This window comes from Chiroxiphia lanceolata, chromosome 1, assembly GCF_009829145.1.
Source record: "Chiroxiphia lanceolata isolate bChiLan1 chromosome 1, bChiLan1.pri, whole genome shotgun sequence".
NCBI lineage: Eukaryota > Metazoa > Chordata > Aves > Passeriformes > Pipridae > Chiroxiphia > Chiroxiphia lanceolata.
Window position 1 is genome coordinate 85,835,875 of NC_045637.1, and position 17,453 is coordinate 85,853,327.

At 40.8% G+C, this 17,453-nt stretch overlaps 1 protein-coding gene and 1 long non-coding RNA gene across 3 annotated transcripts in view; both read left to right on the forward strand.

The window, feature by feature from the left end:
- GMDS (GDP-mannose 4,6-dehydratase) overlaps positions 1–17,453 on the forward strand; it is a 417,655-nt gene that overhangs the window by 245,043 nt on the left and 155,159 nt on the right. The gene's annotated exons all lie outside the window — the stretch shown is intronic.
- LOC116794136 lies at positions 13,375–14,332 on the forward strand. Its single transcript, XR_004359707.1, has 2 exons — positions 13,375–13,536; positions 13,878–14,332. It is a non-coding gene; the product is annotated as an uncharacterized LOC116794136 (long non-coding RNA).

Here is a 17,453-nt window from a genome sequence, read left to right on the forward strand (position 1 = left end):
AGGGCACGCCATACAGGTGAGTCCTAGTGCTCACTGTTGGCAGAAACTCCTTTCATTGTGCAGTCACTGTTCTGATTTTTGTTTTCATGCTCTAGTATTTTGCCCTGTCAAGGAGTAAATTTTATATATATATATATATATATATATATATATATATATATATATATATTTGAACTATGAATAAATTCTTTCCTCCTACTTCATAAGTTTCCTTTGCCCCTCTGTTGAATAGAAGTGAAATTGCTCTGGAGTGGCTTGCAGATTGGTTTGAGGGCCATTTAAATTTTCAATGCTGTTTACAAGCCCTGCCTTCTGGTGCTCTGGTACGATAGCCTGCAATGTCATTGCTTCCCATGTTAAGCAGTGCCAAGAGGACCTCCATTCTTCAGACCACAGTGGCTCCTTGAGAGCTGCTGCTCTCTGTAATGGATTAGCGTAGCATCCATATACAGGCACTGAAGGTGGAACTCACATCCCTGTGTAAAGCCTAATGAAACTAGTTCTGCCCAAGGCACCAGTGCAGCGCCAGAAGTGAGCAGAACACCCACTTGGAGGCATTGCTCGGGGCACACCACAGCTGTTTTCCACCGCCCCACAGGTCCTGCAACACCCTTCTGTGAAAAGTTCCTTGCCAGTTTGTCTCAGATTATACACAAATTCCCTGGCTGGCTTTCTGCTACTACTGCAGCTGTCTTCAAGGGCATCTTCTCCCCCCCCTCCCCCTGTGGGAAACCCTTGCATGTTTTCTTAGCTTCTCACCTACTTTATAGTGCAGAAGGGGAGGATGTCTTGTTAGACCCTGTGGCCTCACCTTCCTTGGGGACCTAGCATATAATTCTGACTACTAAGCACTTAAGTGGTGCACTAGTAGCAGAGTTAACCCATCCGCACCCCTGTCTTGGAACTTGGTTGCAGTCCATCCTCATCTATCAAAGCCCAGTCACAGTGATTCCACACCTGCTGCATGAAAGTCCTAGTTCCCAGAACTTATAAAGGCCTCAGAATAGCAATTATGGGGTTTGTTATGGTACATAATTTATATTTGCAATTCAGAAATTGTTTGAAGAAAAAGTATGCAATTTGTCAAAGTAACAAATTGGCTTTGTTTTTGACACAGTTGAGGATTGAGATGTCATTTCCTAAAGCTGCTCCCTGCTTAAAAAGAATATTCTACTATGTTTTATCCCATCTGAATGGTAAGAAAAGAAACAAAATGCACACCAGCATCTTGACCCTGTACCAATAAAGACAAATATAGTCCTAGACTTCCGTTAAAGTAGGATCAAGTTTTGGATAGACTGTGTGGCTTATAGATTCTTTTCAGGGAAAGAGCTTGTAATGTTAGAAGCATGACAAATAATAATTTATCTGAAAAAATGATGTAAAGTTGCAGATGTGTGATAAGAATTATCATCCACCAATTCCACTTGGTATAAACAAATTGTTTATTGATTTAACTATTTTTTAATTGTTCTAATTGTTTGGACTACACAAACAGTTTGAACTTCACTATGTTTTGGGGTTTGTCTCTCCTTTTGTAATTTCTGGTAGCTGCCAAAGCCACATATTTTCCAAGAATCATGGAATCATAGGATACTGGGTTGGAAGAGATCTCAAGGATCATCTGGTCCAATCTTTCTTGGCAAAAGCACAGTCTAGACAAGATGGCCCTGTTCAGCTGAATCCTGAAAGTGTCCAACATTGGGAATCCATCACTTCCCAGGGGAAATTATTCCAATGGCTGATTGTTCTCATAGTGAAAGAATTCCTTCTTGTATCCAATCAGAATCTCCCCAGAATTAGCTTGTACCCATTACCCTTTGTCTTTTCCATGTGACTCCCTGTAAAAAGGGAGTGTCCATCTTCTTTTTAGACATCCTTTAAATACTGGGACAAGGTGATAAGGTCTCTCTAAGCTGCCTTTTCTCAAGGCTGAACAAACTCAGTTCTCTCAGCCTTTCATCACATGTCAGGCTGCCTGAGCCTTTGCTCATCTTTGTGGCTCTTCTCTGGATCCTCTCCAACCTGTCCACAGCTTTTTTGCATAGTGGGGACCAAAACTGAACATATTATTCCAGGTGTGGCCTGACACGTGCTGAATAGATTGGGTTAATGACTTCTTTATCCAGTCTTCGAACAAGCTTATAAGAAGATGTGGACAAAGTCAGATGCACCAGTTTCAGTCTACATTTTGCTGAGTCTTTGTGCATCATGTCTTTAAGAGATACTAATTTCTGCAAATCTACTTAGCACATTCAGTCTGAAATAATTTCATGTCTTAAGTGGGGCAGCATCATTTTCTGTGGGCTTGGAGAACATGATTTGCAAAATTGTGCACATCCACTCAGAACTTTCGTGGGAAGATCATTTCCCTCAGTTGCCACATTCAGCATATCACACAAGTCTTTGCTGGCTCTTTTCTTCTGTCACATCAGACCAGTGTTACTTGTCTTCTCTTCACAAGCTTTTCACGGCTTATATTGACCCTGTCATCTCTCCTTCACTGTTGACTGGCTGACTCATGCCTGAAGCCAACTTCTGACACCCATTTTCAGCACCCACTTCTTAAATTTTCAGACAAGCACCTCTCTCTTTCTCCCATACTACTAGTCAAGCTTGGGAGTCATCCATTGTAAACACTCTCAAAGCTATTTCATCACTTCTGTGCTTCAAAATCTCAGTCTGTGATGCCAACAGGAGTCTTCACAATGGTTAGACAGCTGATGTACTGCAAACATTGCCTGTCATGACAGTCAAACTTGTTTTCCTACGTCTTTCTTCCAGCATGGCCATTTGAAGAAAATTCCATCTCTATTGGTTTCATGTCTCTGAGACTTTTTATTTTATGTAACTACTACTACTGTGCGAGCTACTATGGCAAAGGTTGTAGCCTACCCAGCCCAGGTCATGCCATAGTAATACAGACAAGTAATTCTGTAGTTGCATCAGGGAGTTTCAGTCTCAATCTCAAGAAGCGCTACCCTGAATACCCCTACCAGCCAGGTGCTCTGTTGGCAAATGTGCCTATTGCCTCATTGTCCATTGCCTCATGCCAGTCCAAAGTTTCCTTGTGAAACTGTCTGGATGTCAACGCTGCCTGCCAGGCTGTCTGAGTTGAAAAGCCTCACATATATGTCCCTAGTTGGATAGAGCAGATAGAAGAGACAAATATGCAGGTGTGAAACTGCTGCCTGTGTAAGCCCTGATTTGTGGGACAATGAGAATAAAGACTTGCACATTATTCACAACATCAGCCTAACACACAGACGTACCTGTATGTAGTTAAGTTTTCCTGAAAGAATGTGTCTTATGGCAGGAACTCTGCAACAAGTTTCTGAGTGGAGTGAGCTTTTCCAGAAGAGTTACTGACCTCTGGAACAGGGTTTCTATCACGAAAATGCTGACATAACCTTTAACTGTAGAGCTACAAACAACTTTGTTATATTACTTGGTCCTAGCTTGTGTCCTTGCCCTGGAAACAGTGGTGGCATTGTCTGCTGCTAATTGTGTTAAGGGGTCGGGGAGAGTTGGCACTGATATCAGAAGGGAAAAATAATTTAAAATTAAAAATTCCCCTTATATGAGTCATACAAACTTGGGGGAATTTTAAATGAATGGCTTTAGTTTGGGTCTATGTATATGATACTCTAATTTTTTTTTTTACATTACAGATATATCAGATGTAGTAAATATTCTTTATCAATCTAATATATTTTGGTTATTTTAAGCCCCTTTACATTTATAAATCTAACTGGTGGATCTAATCACCTTTTTTACATGCCGTTTTTCCTCAGTACTTTATGTAAAGGGAAACCAAAGCCTCACACAGCGTTTCCAACTCTCATGATTTTAATGTGGGTCTTGCAATATCTAGTGTTTTCTTTAAGCCTCAGCTCCTGGAGCTCAATGATAATTTCAAGATCTCAGCTTTTTGTTTTGCAGCCCTTGAGATTTCCAAGAAAAGACTGAAAATCTGAATGTTGAAAGATCAAAAGTAACAATTAAAATAAATCTAGAAACGGCAGTTCTGAATGTTATTGTGGCTTTTGCAGAGGCCTTTTAAAAGCTTGTAATGGCAATACTTTGAATATAATCAATTTGAATAGATCTGCTTGGAATTCAAATTGCCCCCAGCACTCACATTATTAATGCTATCACCCAGAGGTGTGCAAAGCAAAGCCTCAGGGCTAGTTGTTTCTCACTTTCAGAGACATTTTCTGACATTCAGAGACAAATATGAATCCTGCTTTGGGAATTAACTTTTCTAGAGTGTCCCAGCCTAAAATCCCAGAGTTCAGCCATCTTGAAAGTTCACACTGAGAGCCAAACTTTTGTTAATTTGTTGCACAAGCATTTGAGGGTTATCTATAAGATTTTATAGTAGAGGAAAATGACCAAATAGGTGTTGGGGTTTTTTTCTTTATAATATGTTCATTTAAGCATTATGAAGAGTTTTTGGTTTTCGGCTGCACATAAAGTATCATAATGGCTGACACTGTCATCAGCCTTGCAATCAGCTGTGCAAATGGATACCAAATCTGAAAGATACATAACACTCTCACGCTAAAGGCTTCTAGTGAGCTGCTTCTCTTGAGCTGAGTGTTAGTGTTGTTTTCTTTCCAGAAGTGCTAATTTCCAGAGATAAAGAACTGATTGCCCCCAGTGAGAAATGCAAAGGACCTTGCAAAAGCTATTAAGTGTGGGAAATTAACAAACATGGAAGCAAATGGCTGAATATATGAGTTTCAGTCAATTAACTTTTTAACAAACAAAACGTTCACTAGTTCCCACTATTGCAGCTGTTCTGTGTTTGGTGTCAAGCTAAGTGTTACTCAGTTTGAGCCCGGGGAGGACAGGAGGAACTTTTAAGGTTTGCAGCAGTTATCTTGTTCGTGACAGATTAGCCTTTCCTTTCCTATCAGCCTAAGAACGTTATTGCCCCAGCCCTGTGGAAGGTACAAGTTGATACAGGTGTCTAACGGAGGGACTTCACCACACTGAAATCTCGTCAGGGGTGCCATCTATGCCATACAGTACACAAGCAAGGCTCGCGGGGTGGCCCCCCGGCGGGGAGAAAGGAGAGAGGGAGCTTCGCCGGTGGGGACTGCGCCCTTGTGGGAGAGGAGAGAGGGCGCCTTAGAGCTCACAGAGACTGGTGCCCCCCCGGGGAGGGGAGGGGGGGGGCCCCGGAGCACATAGAGGTTTGCCGAGGTTTGCCATTTGGCCGGTCTGGTTGAGGGGGGGGGCGGCGGGTCTGGCGGGGGGCGAGGTGGGAGGGCAGGCGCGGGGACGGGCTGGAGGGGGTGCCGGGAGGGGGGAACGGCCGTAGGGATGGGACGGTGGAGGGAGGGGGGCGGGGGGGGAGAGAGGGGGATTGGCCACGCGGAGCGGCCATGCGCTGGCCACCAAGGCCATGCCGCGGGACCACTGTGCGCCGGCCGCCGGGGGTGGTCAGGACTAGGGGATGTTCCTGGGTATTTCCCTGGGTTTGAGTACAGATGGGTGGCAGAAAAGGAGGGAGTGAAAGGCTTGCCCTAACTGTTATGAGCGAGAAAGGAGCCTGTGTACCCTATGCGGTTGCGAGCTATGCTGGCGATGGTACATGCCTTTGGTAGGGTCTCCCATGCCAGACAGGTCCAAACCGAAGGGTTAGATAAAACCCTGTCCATGGGCAGGATGGGCTCACTAGCCTTCTGGCAACCATCCTAGGAGAAGGACAACTCTAACCCCAAACCTGGGCAGATGGAGCTCGCTTAGCCCTGTAAGGCCATCCATCTAAGAGAAGGACACTCTAAGGAAACCTACATCCTAAGGATCTCGCTGTCAGCATCCAAGCTCGCTCGGCCCTGGCAGATGAACCTTAGGATTAAAGGGTGGGCTCAGTTCCGCGCATACTGCTTCTCACCTAAAAAATCCATTGCGCAGGCTCGAAGGCTTTACCCACATTCACAAAGCCCTGTAGCTTTGTGAAAATTGTGAAAATTTTCACCCTGTAGCAGGTGAAAATTGGCAAGGCAGCTGGGGTTGATGGAGTTCCACCGGAAGTCTGGAAACATGGGGGCCTTGCACTCCATGCAAAATTTCATGAGTTTGTGGTGCGCTGTTGGGAACTAGGTGAGCTACCATCAGACCTTCGTGATGCAGTCATCATCACCTTGTATAAGAAGAAAGGAGTTAAATCAGACTGTTCAAATTACTGTGGTATTACTCTGCTCTCCATTGCTGGCAAAATCCTGGCAAGAATACTTTTGAACAGACTAATACCCACTATAGCAGAAGCCAATGTGGTTTCAGAGCCAACAGGAGTACCACAGACATGGTATTTGTTCTCAGACAACTGCAAGAGAAGTGTAGGGAACAGAACAAAGGTCTCTATGTAACCTTTGTCGACCTCACCAAGGCTTTCGATACCGTGAGCAGAAAAGGTCTATGGCAGATTTTGGAACGTTTAGGATGCCCCCCCAAGTTCCTTAAAATGATCATCTCACTCCATGAGGATCAGCACGGCCAAGTCAGATATGGCAATGTACTTTCTGAGCCCTTTCTAATAACTAATGATGTGAAACAAGACTGCGTTCTTGCACCAACTCTATTCACAGTCTTTTTCGGCATGATGCTCCAAAGGGCCACAGCAGACCTCGATGATCAGGACGGTATCTACATTCGATACCGTACTGATGGAAGCCTATTTAACCTAAGGCGACTGAAGGCCCACACTAAGACCTTAAATCGTCTTGTCTGAGAGCTGCTCTATGCTGATGATGCCGCCCTTGTCGCCCACACAGAAGCAGCTCTGTAGCGTTTAACATCCTGCTTTGCAGAGGCTGCTGAGCTCTTTGGGCTGGAAGTCAGCTTAAAGAAGACAGAAGTTCTCTATCAACCTGCACCTCAGGAAGTCTTCCATCATCCCCATATCACCATTGGCCAATCAGAGCTCATATCAGTCCAACAGTTTAACTACCTAGGCAGCCTCATCTCCTTGGACGGTAAGACTGACAGAGAGATAGACAACAGGTTAGCAAAGGCATAGAGTGCTTTTGGAAAACTCCATAAAAGAGTATGGCATGATAAACACTTGAAGAAAAGTACAAAAATCAGTGTTTACAAAGCCATTGTGCTGTCTACCCTTTTATATGGATCCGAATCATGGGTCATCTACCGCCACCACCTGTGTCTCCTAGAACGCTTCCATCAACGCTGTCTCCGTACAATCCTAAACATCCACTGGTCAGATTATGTGACTAACACGTCAGTTCTAGAACAAGCAGCAGTCACAAGCATTGAGGCCATGCTGCTGAGAACACAGCTGCGTTGGCAGGACACGTCTCCAGGATGAAGGACCACCGCCTCCCTAAGATCTTGCTTTATGGTGAACTTGCCACCGGCTGCCACAAGAGAGGAGCCCCAAAGAGGAGACACAAGGACTCCCTGAAACAACATCTCAGCCTTGGCCATGTTGATCAACATAACTGGTCTACTCTGGCCTCCAATCAGGAGGCCTGGAGACACACTATCTATAACGCTGCTGATGCTTTTGAAAAAGCACGCAGGATCACTCTCGAGGAGAAAAGACAATGCAGAAAGAATCGTGTCTTGCAGAATATACCACCTAAGGAGTCTTTCTGCTGTGCCTTTTGCAACCAGACGTGTCTATCTCGTATTGGCCTTTTTAGCCACCAGCGCGCTTGTAACAAATGTGGGTAGAGCCCTCCCTAGATCTTCATTCGTGAAGCCCAGCCACGAATGAAAAAAACACAAGCAAGCGCAGGTGAATGTGTGGTGTAATCTGTAAGTGCAGCCCGATGTGCACCATGGTCTCCCTCTACGATGGGTGGTGGGTTGTGGTCTTCTCTTTGTTGAGTGCTGTCTATCTTCAGACTGCCCAAACACAGAGCAAGAGCTGCAGGGGCTTGTGGTTTGTTTAATCTTATAGCCCCTACTAGGATAAACAGAAGAGTCAGTTGTGTCTTTGGGATGCTAAGACAGGTAGTTGGAAGTAGTTTTTAATATGTGACCTTAGCAGGTTTCCAAGGGCTGAAGAAAGTCCCCACTAAGCAAAGGTTTATACTTTCCATGTGCTTCACAGTTGCTCCACTTTCTGTCTGTACAGTATAGTTTAATGTATTCTGAAATCTTGTGTAACCTGATCACTGAATTAGATGATATTCTTAGGGACGTCAACAGCCAGCTACTGGAGAGTTTGTCATCATAAAAGTGCTCCTTTTTGTTCTTGCTTAGTAAATGCATTAGTCATAATTCAGCAGGGAAAAAAATAAGCCAATCTGTTACAGTAAAACATCTGCCCTTTATTTCTTTTGTTCAAAGAAAAAGACATAAAATTGAAGTTCCTTTAAAATTTTCCACAATAAGTGTTTCTCTGCTTTCTTCTTCAGGTTTCTCTAATTTGTACGAAGGAGATTTTGATTGATTGAAAGCCCCTAGTAAACCTCTAAGTCCTTAACCACTTACTGCTTGCTTGATATAGCATTTGCTGTTGTTTATAGTCTGCTATCCGTAGGATTGGTTTTCGGTGTAATAAAGTACTAAAAATCTCATAGAGTTGTATCAACTTGGGTGTTCTGCAGTTAGCATGGTGGTTGTAATGCCTAATTCCCACAGCAGAGAGGGGGAATTAGGGGGAGCATCATAAAGAACAAAAGTTAGTGGATTGCCAGCTGAGTAAAGCCCTCACTGTGAACAGGTTTGGGTAATAGCAATATTTCTAAAGGGGAGGGTAATGACACTTAAGTGAGGTTGGTCCTAGTAAGCAGTTGCAGGTCTGGATCCAATAATGTATCATTTACTGCGTCTGGAATAGATCGCTTGAATAAATTAAGTGAACTCTTACCCTGCTGTGAGCTTTCTTGCTGTGTGCTCTGTGCTTATTAGCCTCCTAGCCCCTAGTTTGACCCTGTTCCTTTCTTAAATTAATGCATCTCCAATTCCCTAATCTAGTGCTTTCTTTTTTTTTTTTAATCTCATGTTTCTTTGTTTCCACCCAACTTGAGGAAATAGCTGAGGAGTTTTCAACTGTTTACCCAGAGGCAAAATTAACAGGTGCATTCGGGGTTATTGTGAGACTCATCAGATGCACAGAGAGCTTGGCTCAGCTCCCACTCTGATAAACAAAACAGTATTGTAAATTAATTGAAATTTTTCCAAGATTAATGTATCTCTTAACACGTGGGTGTAGTTTTTAACTTTTTAAAATTTATTTTTATAGTGACAGAGGGGCACTTTTAAAAGGGCCTTTCAACATGTCAGGATTTTATTATCTATGCTGAAGACAGAAAACACTATGATCCTGATTTGGTGAGGGGATAGTAATGCAAAAAAAAAAAAAAGCATAACTTTTAGTGAGTCATAGCATTTTGAACCATTATCAGTCTAGCTGACAATATGACACTCACAGAGGACTTTTCAACTTTAGAGTGGTTTCCCCTTTGTTTAAAATGGAGAACCCTTTTGATACAGAAATACCATTGTGCCTGCTGATTTTTGACAGAAATTCGTCATTTATGATAAAATTAAAAGTGCACAAAAGTGCATTTTCTACCATTTTTTGATTTAATTTGGGAGAATTTAGCAAGCATGGAGCAAAGGATGTAAAGATTAAGAAGAAATGCATTCTGATATGTGTTATATCTTCATCCAGGGATCACTTACAGGAGTTTCTAGTCAGTTCAACTTTATATTCAAAGGCTTTTCAATAGGAACAAAAACTCTTTTAAGACTGAGCTTCCTCGCTGTGAAAAACTAAACCTCATATTTTTCAGAGAACTCTGTCTCCCTCCAAGCACTTCTAGTACTAAAGACAAAAGGCCTTGAAAAGTTCTTTGTTGAAAGGAGTTTTGCAATCATTCATGTGTCATAATATATGAAGGCAGTCTAGTTTATAAAATATCAGGAAGTTCACGATGAGCTGTTTAGTGACCTTGTATTAATCTGTCATTTCAGGCAGATTCTGTGGCAACAGAGCCTTTTAATGGTCATTTAGAAAACTGAATTCAATAAGACCGGAAAATAATTACAGTTCTGTTTGGCAGATAAGGATATGCTGCAAGATACAAGAATTCTTTGGGTATTTCCTTATGATGTTTTGAAGACAACAGATTTTGCAATGGATTGTAGAATAGTCAGTATGTACCTGCAGCATCAATTCCAGAAACTACTTTTCTGTGCTCTACTTGTGAGTGTTTGTTGGCTGGCTTATTGCTTTGGGCGAATCATACAATGTGTAAGGCTACTGTCTAGTATCTGAAGTTCTGGAGTAATTTGCAGTGTGGAGGGATATAATAGGGCTTAAACGTCAAGATGGCAGTATTGTTTCTGTCTCCAAGGTATTTGGTTCTGTAGTTTTCACAACACAGCTGTATGCTTCCACCAGGTTTGCAGATCTTAGTTTGCCTTTAATGCTCTTATTCTTAATGCAGCTGAGTAGATTTGTGTTTTTCTCTTGGCATCCCTGTGTCACTCTAGATGCTGCATTGGTCTGGGATTGCTTCAGAGTTGGCCTAACCTTTGAGATAAGTAGAAAGAGGTAAGAGCCTCTCAGTTGCCAATCTCCTTAACATTAAAATGAAATGCTATTCAAAGTGTATCTCTGTTGGAGACCCCATGCTCTCTTTCATGCTTTTGATCACATGAAGTAATCCATTTAGATGTAAGAAAGGTTAATAATACATCACTGGAATTAATATGGACAGTGTTCAGTTGCAAAGCTATTGCTTTGTGTACTATCCAGACTCAAGCCTTGCTATAATGTTTACTTTTTGCTCTCATTCAAGAATTTGTTCTAGCTATAAAGGGGAAAACATGGTATGGTTTACATATTTATAATTGAACACACAACTACAGATTTGAGGACTTAAGAACATCTTTCACAGGAATTTATAGACTTTAAAAATTATTTTAACTCATTAAACCTTTCTATCATACCGTGGACAATTACTTATGTTGCACCTGTTTATGTACTCTCTTAGTGTAGAAATGCAAAACACTTTGCAGAACTGGTGAATTTCACCTCTGTTTTAAGCAAGGGTAAGGTGAACTAAAGCAAATCAGACTTGATAGTAGTTTCTGCTGCCTTTGATAAGGGACCTGATTTTGTATGTTCTTTTGGCAGTAGGTCACTTAGGCACTGATTTGATGACTTACAATGTATTTGCAGTACTTAAGTCTGGTGCAGAACAATACTGGGATGGAGAGTACTGACTGAACAGCTAAGTCTCTGTGCTGTAGCATGTTGAGAGCCACTATAATCTTGGCAAATAAAAGTCATGTATTCTGAGAGCTATCCTTGTGTAAGATGGTTGCCAGTAATTCATTCTTCTACAGTAATAAGTTAGACTGTGCCTATATTGGGCAGAGGCTGGGGGAGGAAACATTGGAATGTGTTTTTGAATATGAGTAGCTCCATAAATAAATTTATATAAAAAATGCAGAAATTGCAGAAAAAAACAGCATACCTTCTCAGAAGCTATGTTATTGCAACTAAAGCATCTCTTGGACTTCCAGAAAGACATAAACACATTTTAAATTATCCTGCAAAGTGTGAAATGTGAGACAAAAGATTCATGATGGTTTCAAGAGAACACACAGAAACCTGAAGCAAGGAGGATGTAGGGAAAAATGCCTGTATAGCAAATATGATTAGGTCAGTTGGGATTAAATGAGCTCCCGAAGGCCATTACAATCTCAATTATTCTATAATTCTCTGATCATTTTGGAGGTTGGCTGCGATGCTTTCTAAAATGATATATATCCCACATGTCAAATATTTTAAGATTCAGCTTCTCATAGTTCTGTGTCCTTAAAAAAACAGTTCTATACCAATACAAAAAAAAATTTCATTAGAGCCTTTTTCTTGGTTTTTAATTTGCTCTATTTAAGTATAGAAGTGTGATATATATATATATTAGCTTTGATTATACTTCTTACTTCTCTCCAATGCAGTTAATAATCTCATAGGTATCATTGTCCACTAAAAACTTTAGAAGCTTGTGATAAGGATTGAATTCTTTTTGTGGTTTGGATTTTTTTTTGTAGTTGTTAAATGCTTTATAGCTCGTGCTCATAAACATGCAGTGGATTGACACACACTGTACAAATTGGAATTGCTTTTTTTTCTTTTTATCTCAAAAGAAGGTTGTATTTTTGGTTAAAATCAGAGAGGTCTAAAAGAAATCTTTGGGGTTTGGGTTTTTTAACTTTAGTTTTTCCAAGAGATCTGAAGTGTCATTCACATGGTGAATGCTCATGTAATGATAATAGTATGAAGTGAAACCAAAGATGTTTTTATTTTTTGAAGTTCTGAAGTGCACAGTGCAACTGTAGTTATAATGAGCCTTGTCTTACAGGGAAGTTACTCTGTAGATAGCAGAAAAAGCAGAAAGATTTGCTTGAACCCTGCTGTGCTACTCTAGAAGGATGTGGGTTTTTTTCTGCTGATCTCATTGGCACAACTACCACTGAGATGAATGAAAGGAATTGCTTAGGAAAATTAAGTATGGTATTTTTTTCTAGCATTTTCATGACCCTGTCTGAGTCTCCACACTGTGACTTCTTGCTCTGAGAGTGAGGGTTACATCAGCAGGAAGCCTGATTAAACTGAAAGACTTGAGCCTATGGATACTTGCAGTTTCATAACTATGTACATGATACCAGTATGTCCTTTCCTACTTCTCAAATTATTGCATGGAGCAACAAATTCCTGAACAATAGCCTAAATTCCTTCTGAAAAGGTATACACACAAGGTACCTTTTATCAGAGTCCTAATATTTCTGTTCTGCATCTTAAAACCATGCTATCAAGTACAGTGGAGTTCCTTGAAGCCATATATTAAGAAGGGAATTTATGCTAATTCAGTAGGATAAGTCATCTTGTTCTACAGTTTTTTAAACTTTATTGTGGATTTTAGAAATAGCTGAAGGGAGGAATGAATAGTCAGTCTCAACAGAGAATATCTGAGTTTGAATTCTCTGGAACATTCCAGTGCTGTTGAAAAAACATTTGTGTTTTTCTTTGTATATGAGGTAAGTATGTGTATCTGTTTGAGGGCCATGAGGCATTTCATTTACCTGTTAGAAGTAAGCTTTATATATTTATTTATAAGAGAAGAAAAATTATATTAAAATAGAGATAAAGCATTCAAGTAATATGCAAATTTTAAAGGCAGCTAGACTATTACACTTTTTAAAAATACATTATATGGAGTGCAAATTACCTACAAATTAAACACTTCTGGAAGTAAGATAACTACATGTAAATAAATAATTAACTTGAAAACTTCTTAATATATGTTTTGTGCGGTGGCTTGGATTTTGGATGGGAATCAATGAGGTTAGATTGCATAGTCTTGAGCCAGGTTGCTGATTAACTATGTTAAAGGAATATTCTGAAGCCGAACACTACTTATAAACACTACTTATGTGTCTCATTGGCTCTGCCGCTACAAAGACTTGCATATATGCTTAATGCTGTGCCATGTTGAGTGTTCCTCTCGAGGTGACAACTCATGCTGAGTAAAATCAAGGGTAACTGTAAACCTTCTCAGGCTCAGATTCTGTTCGAGAAGCTATGTATGGGCATGTACATATGCAAACACTGTCATGTGTTGCACTGTAAAAATGACTACATCTAAGCATGTTTTTCTGTGCTTTTTGCCAGGTTTTTCATATTTAGATTAGTCTGTAGCAGCACTGGCAGCAGAAAGTTTGTGTATCTTAAACTGGGCTAGCTGCTTCTACAAGGTATTTAGATTATCTATGCCTATCACTTAAAATCATATTGTACTAACTCTCAAAAGCCTTTTGAGGAAAGCACAACATACCCAGGTCATTGCACAAGATTTTAGTCCTCTGAATTGTCTTTTCAGCTCTGCACAGAACTGGGAATCTTCAGTGGCCATGGAAAGGCCCTGGGTATCTGCTTGAAACCCGGCTCCCAAACCTGAAGCCTTTGGAGGCAGACTGCCTCTGGGAGGATGCATTTTACCCTTTCCTCCCTGCGTAGACGGTTCTTCTAGGGGCATCAGCTGCCTCTTCCAGAGAAGCAGACCATCTGGAGGGTTTTTGGAGGTGCATTAACTCTGAGAAGTTATTTGTGTTGTTTGAAGTACAGCTACTCCCTAGTACTGTCAACTTCTCACCCATGGGAACATGACCTCATGGAAAAGTGTGTGTGGGCTCAGTGTCATCATTTAAGCATGTCAGAGAATTATTGTTTTTCACCCTGAACTCCACTCCTGTCATCGGAGAGGAACCCTGAGTTCATAATCGGTAACAGAAATCTTGTTTGATGCTCCTGTTAATAAACATTGCACAGAACTGAGTTTATTGTCCCTCAGATGCAAGTCATGCTCTAACACAGTAAAAAACAGTTAGCAGATGCTGACCACGATGCACAGTTCCATACAGCATTATCTTTTAATTTTTTTTTTTATATTTTAAGGTGGAAACTAAGGATTCCCCTTTCATTAGAAAGGAGAAGATGTATCTGATTTAGAATAACTGGAGTAGTAAGTCATGGGCAGAATGATGGATCTGAGATATACTTGAAGGGATAATTGTACACAACCAGTAAAGCTGGTAAATATTTAAGGGTCATGGGTTAAATGTCAGAGCCACAGTACTTGAGCTCAACTCCATAAAGTATCAAGAATGACTGGTAATTAAACCCAGGGTATATTTCACCAAAGGGAAATAAATTTGACAGCTAACAACCAATACTGGATTACCACCTCTCAGAGGTTAGGGATCATGGTAGTAATTGTAGGTGGTTTACAGTTGTTAACATAATAGTAATAGGTAGAATGATTGCTTACTCATAGACATCACAATACCAAGCAAAACTAAATCTTCTGCTTGTTAAAGAGAAAAAGAAGCCCCCTAATCATTACAGTGACTTCATTTTATTTCACTCAGCATTTTGCTGTTTAAAATAAACATCCTTAGGCTGTTCCCGCTTGAATCTCAAAAGTGAATGTAATCATGATACAAGGTCCTCAACTCTTCCCTGAAGTTGAATGTAAGGAATATTTAAAGTTGTAATGAAAAAGTGGCTTTGTAATATACTTTTCTGAGTTGTTTTACATTTAGAAAACAACATGGATAAGTATGTCTGCATTTAGTGATTGTGACAAACTCCTTTCTTTCCCTGCTCCCCCTCCCAAGATGGTTTTTACCATTGAATAATCCTCTGTGGAATAAGCTCTCCTTGGTAGCCTGCTAAGATCTTTCATTTATGGAACATTTGAACCATAATTTTCAAGATACACTTAAAACCATGGTTAATAATTGATGTGGCTTCACATACTGGAAACTGATGCACAGTAGATCTGATGCAGGATTTATTAATTGCAAAATCTCCTCTGTTGTGTTTTAGGTGATCACCTAAATTAGACATGCGTTTCTTCTCACTAGGACTCACTGTTCAATAGTTTTTGTTTGTCAGCAGAAGGAGATGCTTAGTACAAACTCTGGCTAGAGAAAATATTCATTTGCAAGATTTGACAGCAGATGTGGGAACATTATTTAGTATCGGATCAGAGCAGAGGGCTTTCAAAATGTTTAGTCGAGTGGTGTGATAGCCTCAAAAAGTTATTCACATCCCATCTTCAAAGCTTGTATTTTCTGTAGCTGAGACCCCATTATTTTGAGAAGCTCATAAGAGAAAATTCTCTTGTTCCTGCCTGCTGTCCCATTGACTCCAGTTCATTTGGAATTCTGCATCATGAGGCATTTGTTGTAATTGTTTCTAACTTCCAGAGGATGATCTATTTGGACAAAAAGGTAAATGCCTTTTCACATGTATGAGAAGTGTAACTTTTCACATGTGTGATAAATAGGACAATAATATTTGGGTTTGAGAGGAAGAATGCAAACTAGGCCAAATTCACGTAATCATAAGATATGTGTCCAGTGTTGAAAAAATTCCTCACCCTTTTCAACAGTATTGATTACAATTCTTTATACCCAAGGTGACCAGCAACAGCAGAGATAGGGGAGTGACTTGAATGCTTGACTGCTGCTTGTAACAAAGTAGAATGTGTTGGGTTTTGATAATGCAGTTCCTTCTGGCAACTTGTGCTGCAGTGCAGGTCAACAACTATAACCTGGATTAAGTTAGCCGGAGTGGTAGTCATGTAAGTGGCAGTGAAGACAAAGAAACTTATTGTTAGCATGAAAAAATTTAAGTAAACCCCTGTATGCTTGCAGGTCCCTACAGGTTTTGGCAGAATACTCCTACTTATGGTAATAAAAAGGACACAGTTTGTATTTGCTTGTCTCCCAGAGGTAAAACTCTTTGAGAACAACAACTTTGACTCAACTGTGCAAAATAAAGTGATTTGTAACAAACTTGAGCAATTTTATTTATTTGTTTAGGGGAATTCTGTTTGGTTTGAGGGTTCTTGGATTTTTTAATTCTTTCCTGTACCAGCGAGCTTCCTGCTGAGACAGAAAGTTTCTTGTTCCTCAGGGGACAGGTGGGTTTGTTTGAGTAATCTCCAAGTGACAGCAACCTATCATTGACATCACTACTGCTGTTGCTTACTTGCTGCCACCTTCTCTTCCTCTTCCTCACTGTTCTTCTCTCCTTCCCCGCCCCCCCTCCTTTTTCTCCTCTGTGGCCATTCAGCTGTGGGCAGTCATAATGCATGGCACAGCCCTTGGTTTGTCTTTCAGGTCCTCCTGTTTCCTCCTTGTGAGGCCCAGAGGTTTCCAACGTCTGCAGTCATTTCAGGTCTTCCTTTCAGACAGGCAATAGCTGATGTGGAGATCCTGTCCAGACCTGTGGGAAAGTGCAGCCCAGCAACAGCTATTAATACTGTTCCTTTCCCAGTCCTTCTGAAAGGAACTCCCAACAGGAAGGTTTCAGCGCTCTGCACAACTTCACAGCTTTACTTTAACTCTTTGCCTCCTACAATGTTAGGTTGCCTCAACAAAGCTGCCTTGGCTTTTTTTTGCCAAATGCTCATTGTCTCTTGATATAATTGCTAGCAGAGGTTTGCCATTAAGAGTCGTTAACAACAGTGTTTTACTCAGTCCTCCCCCGGGAGATGTTAGTAGTGCTCGATTCAGAGATTATTGATGCCAACTTCAGTATTTGGAAATACATCTTTAGTATCATCAAGGCTAATAAAAATGCTTTAAACCATAGTATCAATATGCTAGTTTGGCTTACCAGTAAATAGTTGCAATGTGTGAAGGTGTTTGCATGCTAACCTTTTTTGGAGTGTAGTTTGCTCTATTCCTTGAAGCTTTGCTCTCCTTCAGCCTACATATTTAGCACTAATGAGATACTGCAAATGCACTGCAAGGGAACAATGGAGCTTCTCATTGCTCTCTGGTAATCGCTATCAGCTTGTGTCATTTTTGACATGTAGGATAGGTATGTGCCTCTTCTAGCCTCCCTTGTAGGAGCTCTAAATGAAAAAAAAAAATAAGAAAGA